Raw genomic sequence first — 15,954 nt, forward strand, 5'->3', positions numbered from 1 at the left:
AATCCCACTTGAATTAATTTCTAAAATATCCTTAGATTCTATTGCTATTATATTCAGACTTTTCATGTGTATTTATAAGTATTGGAGTGGTTTTTTTAAAAAAATTATCATGGACAAATTCTGGTATCAGTACTATGTCAGTGTCTGTAAAAGAATGAAGATATTTTCTTCCTTTCCTTATACTCTGATATGTCCTAAAGAGCATATGAGGTTTGATTTTGAAATAACTCACCCCTGAAACAGTTTAAAACTGTCACTTTTTTGTGGAGTGTTTCTTTCTGACAATTTCCCCAGTTTTGATCTGTGGGGATAGAAGGAAGTGAATTATTTTCAGCTTCTCTTATCAAAGGGAGTTGTCAATTAACACTTTATCCTTTAACTGAACCTAGAACTGGCTTTTCTGGGAAGCGATTTCCTTTTCTTATGTGAGGACACCCAGGGGCATCTACAGCTGTGTTAGCTGCCTCCTAGGTTTAGGGGATGGGAACTTAGGGTACCGACTTCAGGGCTTGGTCATCCCCCCGCAACCCCCCAGCCCGGGACAAAACTTCATTGAAAAGAGGAAGCAAAGCAGGGAGAGGGCTGGGTGCGTAAATCCCACCCCAACTTTGCTCTCCCTGTCCCGTCCCCTAGGGACCTTGTCATTGGTTATATAAAATCTATATTAGCCCAAATGTTTTCACATGCCTCTTAAGCATCTCCTAATGAAAATCTCACAGGCCCAATTCTTCCTGTCTCCTTGCCCTTCAAAGTCCTTTCCTTCTGTGTTCTTCATTCAGTTAATGGCACCTCCACCCACTCAGTTTCTCAAAGCAAGAACTTGAGCTTTGCCCTAGATTATTCCTTCTCCCTTACCTATCCCATTTGATACATTGACAGTATCTCTCAAATTCATCTCTTTCTCATCATTGCTGCCTTACTCCAGGTCCTTAAATCTGGTCACTTCATTATTGCATTAGCCTTGCCATCCGTCTCTTACTCTAGTCTTATCCCCTGGTGTGCTCCCATTCATCAAATCTCTTTCTACACTTCTGGCAGAGTGATCTTTTAAAAAATGATTTTGATTTTTATCAAACTACTATATATAGTTACAAATATCAAATACAAGTCTACACTTACTGGTCTGCATTTTTTTTTAATCAAAAAGCTTTGAATCAAAACCACAGTGAGATATCCCCTCACACCTGTTAGAATGGCTATTATAAAAAAGATAACTAACAAGTGTTGGCGAGGATGTTTCCCTGTCCACCTCCAAGGAGATTTTACCTCTGACCTGCACAAATTGGTTGAAATGTGTGTCCTCTTTAATGGCTCTGTGTAGCTTTCAAAATAAAGTCCAGGCTTCTTTAATGATCAACCCTGCCTGTACCTTTTCCCTCGAGGTCTGCACCCTTCCTTTGCTTTTCCATGATGTCCTTTGAATGCCTCTCTCAGTGCTTATCACATTGTACTGGTTCTACTCAATTGTCTCTGCATTTTTAGTGAGCTTCCTGCAGGCTAGGATTGACTTCTGTTTAACTTTTCATCCTGAAACATTATAGGAACGCAGTGTTTGTTGAATAAATGTAAACAAAGCTATAGTTACCTTTCTTTCTTAGCCTGGTCATCCCAAAGTATGGTTTGTTAAAGAACTGCTCCCAGTAGAATTCACTAAGGGAGGGGAAAGCAGGACAGGGAAGGGAGAGAAGTGAGTCAAGAATATAATTTTAGGCAAAATTAGCAGCCTCAGCCTAATCTTGTAGGGGAACTCTGGAGTGTAAATGATCCCTCAGAGTTTGTCCAAACTTGATGCAAGAGAGTTGGGTTTTCATAATCCAATGGGCTAAGGTCTGTTCTGGGATAGGGCGACCAACCACCCTAGTTGGTCCAGGACTATCCTGGTTTTAGCATTAAAAATCTCATGTCCCAGGAAACGCTTCAGCTGGGGCAAGGATAGTTGGCAACACTAACAGACACTTCCAGCTCTTTATGCTGAAGGAAAAGTGACTCCAGTTGCCCAACGGAAGTCCTTGGAAGAAACAGTCACAGCCATTAGAGGCTGTGGTAGGCAGAATAACAACCCCCAAAGATGTCCACATCCTAATCCCCAGAGCCTGTGACTATTTCATCTTTGATGGCAAAAGGGACCTTGCAGATGTGGTTAAATTAAGGCTCTTGAGCTGGAGAGATTATCTTGGATTACCCAGTGGGCCCAGTATAATCCCCAGTATCCTTATAAGTGGAAGAGGGAGACAGGAGAGTCAGAGGAGATGTGATGACAGAAGCTGAGATCAGAATGATGCCATTGCTGGCTTTGCAGATGGAGCCACAAGCCAAGGAATGCAGGCAGCCTCTAGAAGCTGGAAACGGCAAGAAATGGATTCTCCTCTAGAGTTTCCCAAAGGGCTATAACCATGTGACACATTGATTTTCACCCCATGAAACCTATTTCGTACTTCTGACTTCCAGAACCGTAAGATAATAAGTACTTGATGTTTTTTTTTTTAATATTTATTTATTTATTTATTTATGGCTGTGTTGGGTCTTCGTTTCTGTGCGAGGGCTTTCTCTAGTTGTGGCAAGCGGGGGCCACTCTTCATCGCGGTGCGCGGGCCTCTCACTATCGTGGCCTCTCTTGTTGTGGAGCACAGACTCCAGATGCGCAGGCTCAGTAATTGTGGCTCACGGGCCTAGTTGCTCCGTGGCATGTGGGATCCTCCCAGACCAGGGCTCGAACCCGTGTCCCCTGCATTGGCAGGCGGATTCTCAACCACTGCGCCACCAGGGAAGCCCAGTACTTGATGTTTTAAACCACTATGTTTGAGGCAATTTGTTACAGAAGCAATAGGAAACTAGTACAAAGGCAAAGGTTTATTGAATGGGGGAAGGGCGTGCCCCAACGATATCTACTCCCTTTAAATCAGAAAACTAAATCAAAGAGCTAACATTTTAAATCAGTAGTTGACGAATCAGTTGTCTATCAAACTAGGGAAGTATGGCATAATGATTAAGCTATGGGATCTGAGGTTTGCTACCCACTGGTTGAATCTTGGCTTTGGACGCTTTTTAGCCTTGTGACCTTGGCACGTTAACATAAGTCTGTCTGAACCTCAGTGCGTCATCTGTAAAATGGGGATAATAACAAAACCTAAGAACTTTTCTAAGGATTAAATTAAATGACTATGTGAAGTGCCTGATGCACAGTAAAATCGCAATGCAGATATCACTGGTAGCACAGGGGGATCCCATCTCCATTCAGCTGTTAAAGTCTAAAGACAGCGCAAGGTAAAAATCAAGCTTGGTGAATATGAGGGATTAAAATCACTTAACTTACCCAGAGGGTATAGTACCAGGGTTTGTGTTTATAATCTTATAAAGAGCATGTACCTATGAGAGTTTACTTGTCACTACAATGGAAATTATATAATGCTGAGTCCAAGAGCAAAACACGTTACAGTATTTTGAATGATAATACTTAAAAGAGGGAGGGGGTTGTTGAATACTGTACAGCAGCCTCCTCTGTACGTCTAGTATTTTAACACTTTTTCAATCCATGGTTTATTTAATTTTTTGCTTTTTATTGGAGTATAGTTGCTTTACAATGTTGTGTTAGTTTCTGCTGTACAGCAAAATGAATCAGCTATACGTATACATATATTCCCCTCCTTTTTGGATTTCCTTCCCATTTAGGTCACCACAGAGCATTGAGTAGAGTTCCTTGTGATATCCAGTTGGTTCTCATTAGTTATCTATTTATTTTTTATTTTTTAAATTAATTTTTATTGGAGTATAGTTGCTTTACAATGTTGTGTTAGCTTCTACTGCACAGCAAAATGAATCAGCCGTACATATACATATATCCCCTCCATTTAGGACACTAGAGTATATTAAGTAGAGTTGCCTGTGCTGTATAGTATGTTCCCATCAGTTCTCTATTTTATACATAGTATCAAATAGTGTATATATGTCAATCCCAATCTCCCAGTTCATCCACACCCCTTTCCCCCCTTGGTGTCCGTATGTTTGTTCTCTACATCTGTGTCTCTGTTTCTGCTTTGCAAATAGGTTCATCTGTACCATTTTTCTAGATTCCACATATATGCATTAACATATATTTGTTTTTCTCTTTCTGACTTACTTCACTCTGTATGACAGTTTCTGGGTCCATCCACATCTCTGCAAATGGCGCAATTTCATTCCTTTTAATGGCTGAGTAATATTCCATTGTATATATACACCACATCTTTATCCATTCCTCTGTTGATGGACATTTAGGTCGTTTCCTTGTCCTGGCTATTGTAAATAGTGCTGCAGTGAACATTGGGGTTCATGTATATTTTGCAGTTATGGTTTTCTCTGAGTATATGCCCAGGAGTAGGATTGCTGGGTCATATGGTAGTTCTATTTATAGTTTTTTAAGGGACCTCCATACTGTATAGTGGCTGTTACCAATCTACATTCCCACTAACAGTGTAAGAGGGTTCCCTTTTCTCCACATCCTCTCCAGCATTTATTGTTTGTAGATTTTTTTGATGATAGCCATTCTGACTGGTGTGAGGTAATACCTCATGGTAGTTTTGATTTGCATTTCTCTAATAATTAGTGATGTTGAGCATCTTTTCATGTGCCTCTTGGCTGTATGTCTTCTTAGGTGAAATGTCTATTTAGGTCTTCTGCCCATATTTCAATTGGGTTGTTTCTTTTTTTGATATTGAGCTGCATGAGCTGTTTGTATATTTTGGAGATTAATCCCTTGTCAGTTCCCTCGTTTGCAAATATTTTCTCCCATTCTGAGGATTGTCTTTTGTCTTGTATATGGTTTCCTTTGCTGTTCAAGAGCTTTTAAGTTTAATTAGGTCCCATTTGTTTACTTTTGTTTTTATTTTCATTACTCTAGGAGGTGGGTCAAAAAAGATCTCGCTACAATTTATGTCAAAGAGTGTTCTGCCTATGTTTTCCTCTAAGAGTTTTATAGTGTCTGGCCTTACATTTAGGTCTTTAATCCATTTGGAGTTTATTTTTATGTATGGTGATAGAGAGTGTTCTAATTTCATTCTTTTGCATGTAGCTGTCCAGTGTTCTCAGCATCACTTATGGAATAGGCTATCTTTTCTCCATTGTATATTCATGCCTCCTTTGTCATAGATTAGGTGACCATAGGTGTGTGGGTTTATCTCTGGGCTTTCTATCCTGTTCCATTGATCTATATTTCTGTTTTTGTGCCAGTACCATAGTGTCTTGATTACTGTAGCTTTGTAGTATAGTCTAAGGTCAGGGAGCCTGATTCCTCCAGCTCCTTTTTTCTTTCTCAAGATTGCTTTGGCTATTCAGGGTCTTTTGTGTTTTCATACAAATTGTAAAATTTTCTGTTCTAATACTGTGAAAAATACCATTGGTAATTTGATAGGGATTGCGTTGAATCTGTAGATTGCTTTGGGTAGTATAGTCATTTTCAAAATATTGATTCTTCCAATCCAAGAACATGGTATATCTCTCCACCTGTTTGTGTCATCTTTGCTTTCTTTCACCAGTATCTTATAGTTTTCTGAGTACAGGTCTTTTGCCTCCTCAGGTAGGTTTATTCCTAGGTATTTTATTCTTTTTGTTGCAGCGGTAAATGAGATTGTTTCCTTAATTTCTCTTTCTGATTTTTCATTGTTAGTATAGGAATAAAAGAGATTTCTGTGCATTAATTTTGTATCCTGCAACTTTACCAAATTCATTGATGAGCTCTAGTAGTTTTCTGGTGGCATCTTTGGGATTTTCTATGTATAGTATCATGTCACCTGCAAACAGTAACATGGTTTGTTTATTTAAAGGATGGCTTTCACCTTCTTTCTTGCTCTCTTCCTGAGGTCTCTGTTAAACCCCATTATACTTGGGCCCGTCTTGTCTTCCCAAGGTTATCTGGGGGGTGTTTTCTCAGCCCTTTGATATGATAAGCAGCCATAATTGGGGAGAGTTTAATAAACAGCCATTAAGTTGCTATTAGATGTATCAGGACTGGTATAACTAGTATTTTGTAATAATGAGTGAAGTTCAACTGTAACTATAAAGTCACTTAGTGTCTCAGATCAGCTTCAGCTCAATCTAGAAATGTGCCCTACAGACTCTTTCTGTTATCAAGGTGCCTGATATCCAGGTGGGTGGTTGCCTAGGTTTTTTGTTTTAATTTGTCTCCATTAGAGAACAATGGCTAAAAGTCATATCAGCTAATGTGGAGACTTGTAAAGAGCTCTTCAAGGAGGTCAAAGCCGTTGATTATAGGATGGGGGTAGGAACCATCCAGAAGTGGTATACTTGTGGTCTGCCCTGTCCTCCCTTTCTGCCCAGGACACATAATGCAAGGCTGTTAGATGTCCTAGCAAGGCTTTCTTCTACATTCCAGGGATGCCACTGGTTTGGGCTGAATCTCTTTTAAACGTGGTGCATTTTCTACTGGGTGAAAAGGTGGCAGAGAAGGGGCTGAAGCTGGGTGGGGGAGAGGAGGTGTTTGGTGGAGTCGTAGCCCACGGGGCTGGCCTGGTGCTTGTTGAGGAGGGGAGTGGGTGTGGGAGAGCTTGCTTTGCTCTGAAGCTGCGCCAGCTCCTGGAAAGGCTGAAAACCCTCTCTGAGGAGGACCAGTTAAAACAACAACCAAAGACATCAGTCAAATCTTGTGGGGTGATTTTAAGGCCAAAGGGAAAATATCTAGATGGAAAAAGGAGGTGGGCAGCAGTAGAAACTCGGCCTGCCGCTCCTCTCCCAGAGCCTCGGTGTGCAGCCCTCTAGCCACCCTCTCCCCCCCTCCATCCGGCTGCCCTGGAGCCTGGTGTACCACCCCCGCCCGCCCCCCCCCCACCCCTGCAATCGCCTTGTTTGCCAGATGAACTGCCCTGTCTGTGCCTTGCCTTTGCCTTAGGTGGGGCCTTTCAGGGATAGAGCTGTGTTTGTCTCCACTGTGTGTTGAACTTGGCAGGTGCAGACACATCTCTGTCCAAATCAAACCAACACCTTGCAGAAGAGAGGGCTGGGCCTGGAATCCACGGCTTGGGGCGGGCCCTGTGTCCAACCGTTGATGGTTGGAAACAAACATTGTCCTTCTCCATCTCCCATGCCAGCCTGCTGCTGGTAATGACTGTGAAGGGAAGAAACAGGCACTCAGGGCTGGAAGTCACAGGAGGAAACTGGATGGCTGTGGGCAGTAGGAAAGAGGGCAGCTTCCCGGCCAGTGGTTCTAGCAGCCCCGAGACTCAACTCTTGCTTTGGATGAACAAGTAGTTACTGGCCGCACGGATACCACCTGGGTGAACACCTGAGTGCGCAGAGCCAGCTGGAGAACGAGCTCCTATTTCTCAAGAACCAGCTATCCTACCAGAAAGCTCTGGAAAGATGATGAGTACCTTCAGGAAATGCTTATCCCTTTTTCCTCACTTCCCCCAGCCCTCGTGGAATCTGTTGCTCCCACACAGAGAGATTGCCTGCCACGGACCAGGAAGGGCATCCTGCAGATGAGAGGGGCAGAGAGACCTCCAGCCCCAGGTTCTCATTTGAAAATTGTTGCCAGGTGGTAAGATCCCTCCTCCATTTCACCAGTGTCAGTGACTCCTGGACAGTTCAGAGAAGATGTCTAGACGCCAGCTTCATCATATACTAGCTACGTGACTTGGGCAAATGACAGCCTCTCTGTAAAGCACAGGGAACTATACTTAATATTTTGTAATAACTTATAAAGGAAAAGAATCTGAAAAAAAAATGTAAAAAAGAGTTAAAATCTAAGTGTCCATCAATTGATGAATGGATAAAGAAGATGTGAGATATATATATATATATACACACACACACACACACACACACACATACACACACACAATGGAATATTACTTAGTCATAGAAGAGAATGAAATCTTGCCATTTACAACAACACAGATGGATCTTGAGGGCATTATGTTGTGTGAAATAAATCAGACAGAGAAAGACAAATACTGTATGATATCACTTATATGTGAAATCTTAAAAACAAACAAACAGATACAGAGAACAGATTGTTGGCTGCTGGAAGTGGGAGTGGTAGGCAAAATGGGGGAAGGGAGTCAAAAGGTACAACCTTCCAGTTATAAAATAAATAAATCCTGGGCATGTAATGTACAGCATGGTGACAATAGTTAATAATACTGTATTGTGTATTTGAAAGTTGCTGAGAGAGTAGATCTTAAAAGTTCTCATCACAAGAAAAAAATTTCTTTGTAACTCTGTGTGGGATGGATGTTAACTAACTAGATTTATTGTGGTGGTCATTTTGTGATATATACAAATATTGAATCATCATGTTGTACACCTGAAACTCATGTATTTTATGTCAGTTTTACCTCAGAAAACCCAAGAAAGATAGATGGAAAAAATCAGAACTTTGTTAAATCTTTTAACATGTATTATATTGTTTAATATTTTTGATTGAGATATGTAACATCATAATAGTTTTAGTGCTCAGGGCTTCTTAAAGGTCTTAAGCAAGTCTTGTTTGCAGCAAGGAGTTGGGTAGCACTGCAGTCTGGCTCTGTTGAATGGGGCTCCTGGGGTCTGTTGCTTGACACATTTAAGAGCAGAAGTGAGCCTGGGGGCTGAGTATGTGTGAGAGAGAAAGAGGGCTGGTCCGAGGCCTCCTGCCCCTATAGACCCAGCCCCCCAACAGGGGATATAGAGCATTCACCTACCCAGCTGAGATCTGCAGCACTCTTAAGGGATTGGATTGTCCTGGAGCTCAAAGAAAAGTGTGCTCTGCCTCTTGGTCGGGGGTGGGGTGGGGGAATCTGACAGGGACTGGCACTAACACAGTAGCCAAGGTGGCAGCTAATTTCTAGGACATTGAGAATGGTAGTATTTTTATTTTTTTTTATTTTTTTTTAACATCTTTATTGGAGTATAATTGCTTTACAATGGTGTGTTAGTTTCTGCTTTATAACAAAGTGAATCACTTATACATATGCATATGTTCCCATACCTCTTCCCTCTTGCGTCTCCCTCCCTCCCACCCTCCCTATCCCACCCCTCTAGGTGGTCACAGAGCACTGAGCTGATCTCCCTGTGCTATGCGACTGCTTCCCACTAGCTATCTATTTTACATTTAGTAGTGTATATATGTCCGTGCCACTCTCTCACCCTGTCACATCTTACCCTTCCCCCTCCCCATATCCCCAAGTCCATTCTCTAGTAGGTCTGTGTCTTTATTCCCGTCTTGCCACTAGGTTCTTCATGACCTTTTTTTTTTTTTTAGATTCCACATATATGTGTTAGCATACTGTATTTGTTTTTCTCTTTCTGACTTACTTCACTCTGTATGACAGACTCTAACTCCATCCACCTCACTACAAATACCTCCATTTCATTTCTTTTTATGGCTGAGTAATATTCCATTGTATATATGTGCCACATCTTCTTTATCCATTCATCTGATGATGGACATTTAGGTTGCTTCCATGTCCTGGCTATTGTAAATAGAGCTGCAATGAACATTTTGGTACATGACTCTTTTTGAATTATGGTTTTCTCAGGGTATATGCCCAGTAGTGGGATTGCTGGGTCATATGGTAGTTCTATTTTTAGTTTTTTAAGGAACCTCCATACTGTTCTCCATAGTGGCTGTATCAATTTACATTCCCACCAACAGTGCAAGAGTGTTCCCTTTTCTCCACACCCTCTCCAGCATTTATTGTTTCTAGATATTTTGATGATGGCCATTCTGACTGGTGTGAGATAATATCTCATTGTAGTTTTGATTTGCATTTCTCTAATTATTAATGATGTTGAGCATTCTTTCATGTGTCTGTTGGCAATCTGTATATCTTCTTTGGAGAAATGTCTATTTAGGTCTTCTGCCCATTTTTGGATTGGGTTGTTTATTTTTTTGTTATTGAGCTGCATGAGCTGCTTGTAAATCTTGGAGATTAATCCTTTGTCAGTTGCTTCACTTGCAAATATTTTCTCCCAAGAATGGTAGTATTTTTAGATGCAGTTGAGGAGTGAAGTTGACCTTGAGATGGAGGAGGAAAGGTTAACATTATTGGTGATGAGCTTAACAGTGAGTCAGCCAGCCACCTCGGTTCAGTGATGGCCTAGAGGGGAATCATTGAGAGCGTTGCACCCATTTTGAATGTTTTCTCCCTGACATACCTACTTGTGTAGGTGTCTTAACAGAGAGAAAGGGAAAGAGAGAGAAGGGGAGATAAAGCAGGACAGGGAGAGGGAGACTCATTTTCTTTTTAAGAGAAGATCAATAATTAAGGATCAATACTTTGTGCAGTGAACCTTTTGGTTACTGGTTTCTGGTTTGCAGCAATAGCTGCTACTTACTGAGGCTGTTTCCCCGGAGGAACGCAAGAAGCTGTCATGCCATGCCAGCTTGACTGGGCCTCCTGCGTGCCCTTGCACTGGGTGGCATTCAATAACTCATCACTCACAAAAGAGCTGCCAGACAGACGTAGGCAGACCTTTTTTTTTTTTTTGATACATACTGCATCACATTACCTTGGACAACTGAGCTTGTCCTTAATTCGATAGCATGCCCACCCCTATGCCAGTGCTTTAAGGACAGCGTCTTTGTTCTAGGTTTTACCTATAAGCACTGGAGGCATTGACATAGAGATGTAGGAAGTAAGGTCCTGGAAAACCTGTTTTTCTGGAGGGTCTCTACAGTGAAAGTCAGCTGTGTGGCAGTTCAACTCTAGAACAGCACTGAAAACCCACAGAAGCAGGGGGTTGCTTGTCACTCGTCAGGCCCCAACATCTCCCTGCAGCCTAGAATCCTCACTGCCCTATCTCTAAGGGCTGGTAGCCAGTTGCTCTTAAATCTCTTCAAGGGATGGGGAGCTTACCACTGCAAAACCAACCCTGCCCCTCTTTTTTTAAAAAAGAGAGCCTCCCTCAATAAAAGTTTGCCTGCTTTGTCATTCTAACACCCTGTCAACTTTATAATCAAAAAATTATACTTGCCAGTGTTTTATTTCCTACTTCTTTGATCTAGAGGTGTTGAGTGTCTTTTTTCATATGCTTACAATGGATATTCATTCTGTTGTGATTTAATTCTACCTTTTCTTTGCTCATTTTTTCTATTGGTGTGATATTGTTTTTATTTATTTTTTTTTTTTAATTGAAATGTAGTTGATTTACAATGTTGTGTTAGTTTCAGGGGTACAGCAAAGTGATTCATTTATACATATATACACACACATATATATAGTCTTTTTCAGATTCTTTTCCATTATAGGTTATTATAAGATATTGAATATAGTTCCCTGTACTACATAGTAGGTCTTTGTTGGTTATCTATATTATATACAGTAGTGTGTATCTGTTAATCCCAAACTCCTAATTTATCCCTCCCCTGCTTCCCTTTTGGTAACCATAAGTTTGTTTTCTATGTCTGTGAGTCTCTTTCTGTTTTGTAAATAAGTTCATTTGTATAATTTTTTTAGATTCCACATATAAGTGATGTCTTATGGTATTTGTCTTTCTCTGTCTGACTTGCTTCCCTTAGTATATTCTCTGGGTCCATCCATGTTGCTGCAGATGGCATTATTTCATTCTTTTTTATGGCTGAGTAATATTCCATTGTATATATATACCACATCTTCTTTATCCATTCATCTACTGATGGACATTTAGGTTGTTTCCATGTCTTGGCTATTTTAAGTAGTGCTGCTATGAACATTGGGGTGCATGTATGTATGTCTTTTTGAATTAGAGTTTTCATCTTTTCTGGATGTAGGCCCAAGAGTGGGATTGCTGGATGATACTGTTTTTAAAATTAACTTAAAAGAACTTTTTATGACTTAAAACAATAAACTTTATATTTTTCATACTTATTTTAATATTTCTTTCCTAATTTATAATTTGCCTTTTTGTTTTTGTTGGTTTTGATGGAAAGATATTTTTAATTTTATGGAGTTGTAATTTTCTCTCTGACATCTTTTATTGTGGGACTTCCCTGGTGGTGCAGTAGTTAAGAATCCACCTGCCAGTGCAGGGGACTGGGGTTCAATCCCTGGTCCGGGAAGATCCCACATGCTGCGGAGCAACTAAGCCTGTGTACCACAACTACGGAGCCTGTGCTCTAGAGCCCACAAGCCACAACTACTGAGCCCGCGTGCCACAACTTCTGAAGCCTGTGCACCTAGAGCCCATGCTCCTCAACAAGAGAAGCCACCACAATGAGAAGCCCACGCACCACAACAAATAGTAGCCCCTGCTTGCCAAAACTAGAGAAAGCCTGTGCACAGCAAGGAAGACCCAACGCAGCCAAAAATAAAATAAAATAAAAAAATAAATAAATGAAATTTTTTACTGCTTTTATCCATGGAAACACCTCCATTCTGAAAAAAACTTAAATATCACTTACATTTTAATCTATATTTTTACATTCTTTAAAAAGTATTTAGCACATATTTAACACAGATGAATTTTTGTTTATTGTGAAGTCTGAATGAAATCTAACTTTTCTCCCCGTCAGAAATGGTCATTCTCCCCAATACCATTCGTTCAATAATCCGTCTCTTCTTAGTTTATGATCCTTATAATCTGTGCATAGCTGTGAGTATGCACAGTTCGCAAGCACTCTAGATCCAGTTTTCTTGGAACAGCTTTCATTATTATAAATTTCTTCTTAGTATCGATCTGAAATCTGTCACTCTTTCACTTTTTGAAACTTCTGTCCCTGTAGCCCCCAAATATGAGGGCCCCTATGGTGTCATTCTGTCAAAAATGTGTCGAGTAGCTCTGTGGAAAGATGGCTCACCATCAGAGCACCTTGCAGGGGAATATACTTTACCCTTGTTGTCTTCTTAGTGAGAGGAAGTCATCCTCTGTGTCACACTATAGCTGGTGAGAAAGCTTTCTTGGTACCTCTGAGGGCAGCTTTCTCAAAAGTCTGGGTGTAAGGAGGATGGCCTCAACTGTCAAGGGAGAATCATTTTTCAAAATGAGTTGCTTTTTAAAGGTTTGAAAACAAATCAGGCTTACCCACGGGGAGATGGACGGGTAGGTGGGGAAGAAGAAACAGATATTGGTTCTGAGTCGTCAAGGGCATCAGGATATACCGCTCCGGCAAAAAAAGTATTTTGAGTTCAAGGCATTTGATTACCTGAAATCCTGTATCTACCTAAAAGCAGAACCTCCCCCACAAACTCAGTGGTCATCAATACCCTCCCCGGGAACAACTCTAATCTTCTCTTCTCAGAGGTGAGAACTTGGCACCACACTCAGGTAGACCTTGTCACAAAATTATCATATTCTTATCTGTTATTTTAAGGGTCCATTTATCTTTTAAAAAAGTCATTTGTTTTTCCATTAGTGCCCTTCTGCCCTCCTCATCTCCTACTGAGATGTTATATAAGGTGCAATTCTAACCATGAGTCACATTTTTTCCCTGTGAACTCCTGTGTACAGCCATGAATAAAAATCTGTCTTTTCTCTTGCTGATCTGTCTTTTGTCAGTTTAATTTGCACACCCCCAAGGACTGAACATAAGAGGGTAGAGGAAAGGTTTTCTTTCTCCCTGATAGTCGGTAATGTGGCAGCTGCTAGAATGAGAAACTACCCGGGCACTCCTGAGGACAGCTTGCCCATTTCCACCCTGGGGAAGAGACTAAGGGTGCAAATATGGACTAGAAGAGCTGTCACCTTGGTGCCTGAGCTTGTGACCCCCGGTGCTTGCCCAGGGACTGTCCTTGGGCACGAGCATGCAAGGAATGGTGTGGGTCTAAGCTCCAGCAGCCACAGTCTGGCAGTGAGAAACAGTGGTTGTCACAGGATGCCCAGATTCCAGTTCCCTCAGGCAGCATTGGAGTAGGCTGCTTCCTTTGTGACTAAGTAACTCCCTGGGGCTTTTGGACAATACAGTTTGGATGGATGGGAAGCCTCAAGGGGGATATACTCAACCAACTGTTGATGAGGCTTCTGTGTACTCAAGTAGGTAATTAGAAAAAGTAAAGAGATTTGACATGCATTTGTGGAGTGGCTCAAACCGGTTAAACCTTCAAAACAGGTCATACTAGATCAAACCAGTTAAACTAGATAGTTGCTGGCTATCCCTTCCAAATCTTGTCTTCAGACTAGATATTCCCATTTTTATAAAACCATCCTCAAAATAACTTCCCAACACCCTCATCACTCTTATTTTGTTCATTGCTAGTTTGCCAATATTGCCAATCAACTGTGGCATTTAGAAGTTACCAGATAATCCAATTAAGTTATCAGATTGGTAATCACTCTTGTTCTGAATATATTTTCTGTTTGTCTCTCCAAATCTATTCTCCAACTTCACCAACCCGGTTTGAGCCTGGGAGGCAGCTCTATGGCTGGCCTGGGTTGCATTGATGGGCTTCCTTGCTCTCTGGCTAGTGGAGGGCACCAGTGAGAGAGGATAGGAGGAGAGAGAGAGATCCTGGTTTTATTCCCCTGGTTCCCTCCTGCTCTGCCCTCTACTCTATGCAGCAGTTCCTTTCAGGCATGTCTCTCCAACAACTCTTCCTCCTGGTTTCCTTCAGCTGACCCTGGAGATCTAGGGATGGCACGAGGTCCCACTCTTGTACCACCCTTGTCCGTTTCCCTTAATCATTCCCCCATGTTTGTAAATAGTTCTTTTATTAAATACTCCTTGGGACTTCCCTGGTGGTCCAGTGGTAAAGAATCTGCCTTATATTTTCCTCATAAATTGTATCAAAATACACATCCATCAACCACAAGAGGGTCTATCTCAACAAACACTGGTTAACATTGGCCATTATATGGATATTTTCAAAACATATTTGATCACTTGCTAGCTAGAAAAAGGTATCTTATCTTTATTTTATTTTATTTCTAACGATACTGAGATAAAGTACTTACGTTCTTAATAATTTATTTGTCTAATTGATCTATCATGGTAATTAAAATCTCTCACAATAACTAAATTTTGCTAAAACTACTTTGAATTTCAAAAGCTTTCACCTTCTCTGCTACTGATACAATATTATTCCAAGCATGAGGATTTTTGAATGTTTTATCGTTGTTACTAATTTTACTATCTTTTGGTTAAAATGACCCTCCATATAGCATTTAATGGTTTTGCTTTAAATTACTTTATGTCATATTAATATCACTTTCTTTTGGCTTGTAAAAAAAAAAAAAAAAAAGAATCTGCCTTACAATGCAGGGGACGTGGGTTTGATCCCTGGTCAGGGAACTAAGATCCCACATGCCACAGGACAACTAAGCCCTCATGCCTCAACTAGAGCCCACACGCCACAGCTACAGAGCCCACACGCTCTGGAGCCTGCACGCCACAACTAGAGAAGAGAAAACCTGTACGCCACAACTAGAGAGAAGCCCGCACACCACAACAAAGAGCCCGTGCGCTGCGACAAAAGACCCCGCATGCCTCAACGAAGATCCTGTGTGCTGCAACTAAGGCCTGGCACAGCCAAAAATAAAAATAAATAATAAATCTTAAAAAAAAAATAAAACACTCCTTAATTACTTCATTTGACTTTGCCGTCTATCTCCTAGGAATATGTATCTCATGAAACATCCTAGGTATTTCTTTTGCACATTATATTTGAAAATCATTGAGGCGTGTTGACGTGGCTTAAAGGAATTCCCACCGGTGTTTTACATGACGGGAGCAATTACACATGTGTTATGAGAGATCCTTCTCTTGCTCCCTCACGAGGGGGCAGAGCCTTACACGTTATTGTCCCAGGATTGTTGTCTGGCTGGATGGCTACACAGCTATCAGTGAAAAGCTTCTAGTAGGCAGGTCCCTCCTAGAAACCAGAGGCTGGGCAAAGAGGAGGCTGGGACTTTGGTAAATCAAGGCTCGTGGCTTATAGGAATTAAAAGTCAAGCAGTCATGATAAAAGTGGCTCATTCACGTTGCTCTCTGCTGGGGCCTGTGCTGGGCAGTATCCCAGAGAGGAGGCTGGTGCCAGGGTCCCAGAGGTGGCCACTGAGCATGGAGGAGAT

Source organism: Balaenoptera acutorostrata, chromosome 10 (assembly GCF_949987535.1).
Source record: "Balaenoptera acutorostrata chromosome 10, mBalAcu1.1, whole genome shotgun sequence".
Lineage (NCBI taxonomy): Eukaryota > Metazoa > Chordata > Mammalia > Artiodactyla > Balaenopteridae > Balaenoptera > Balaenoptera acutorostrata.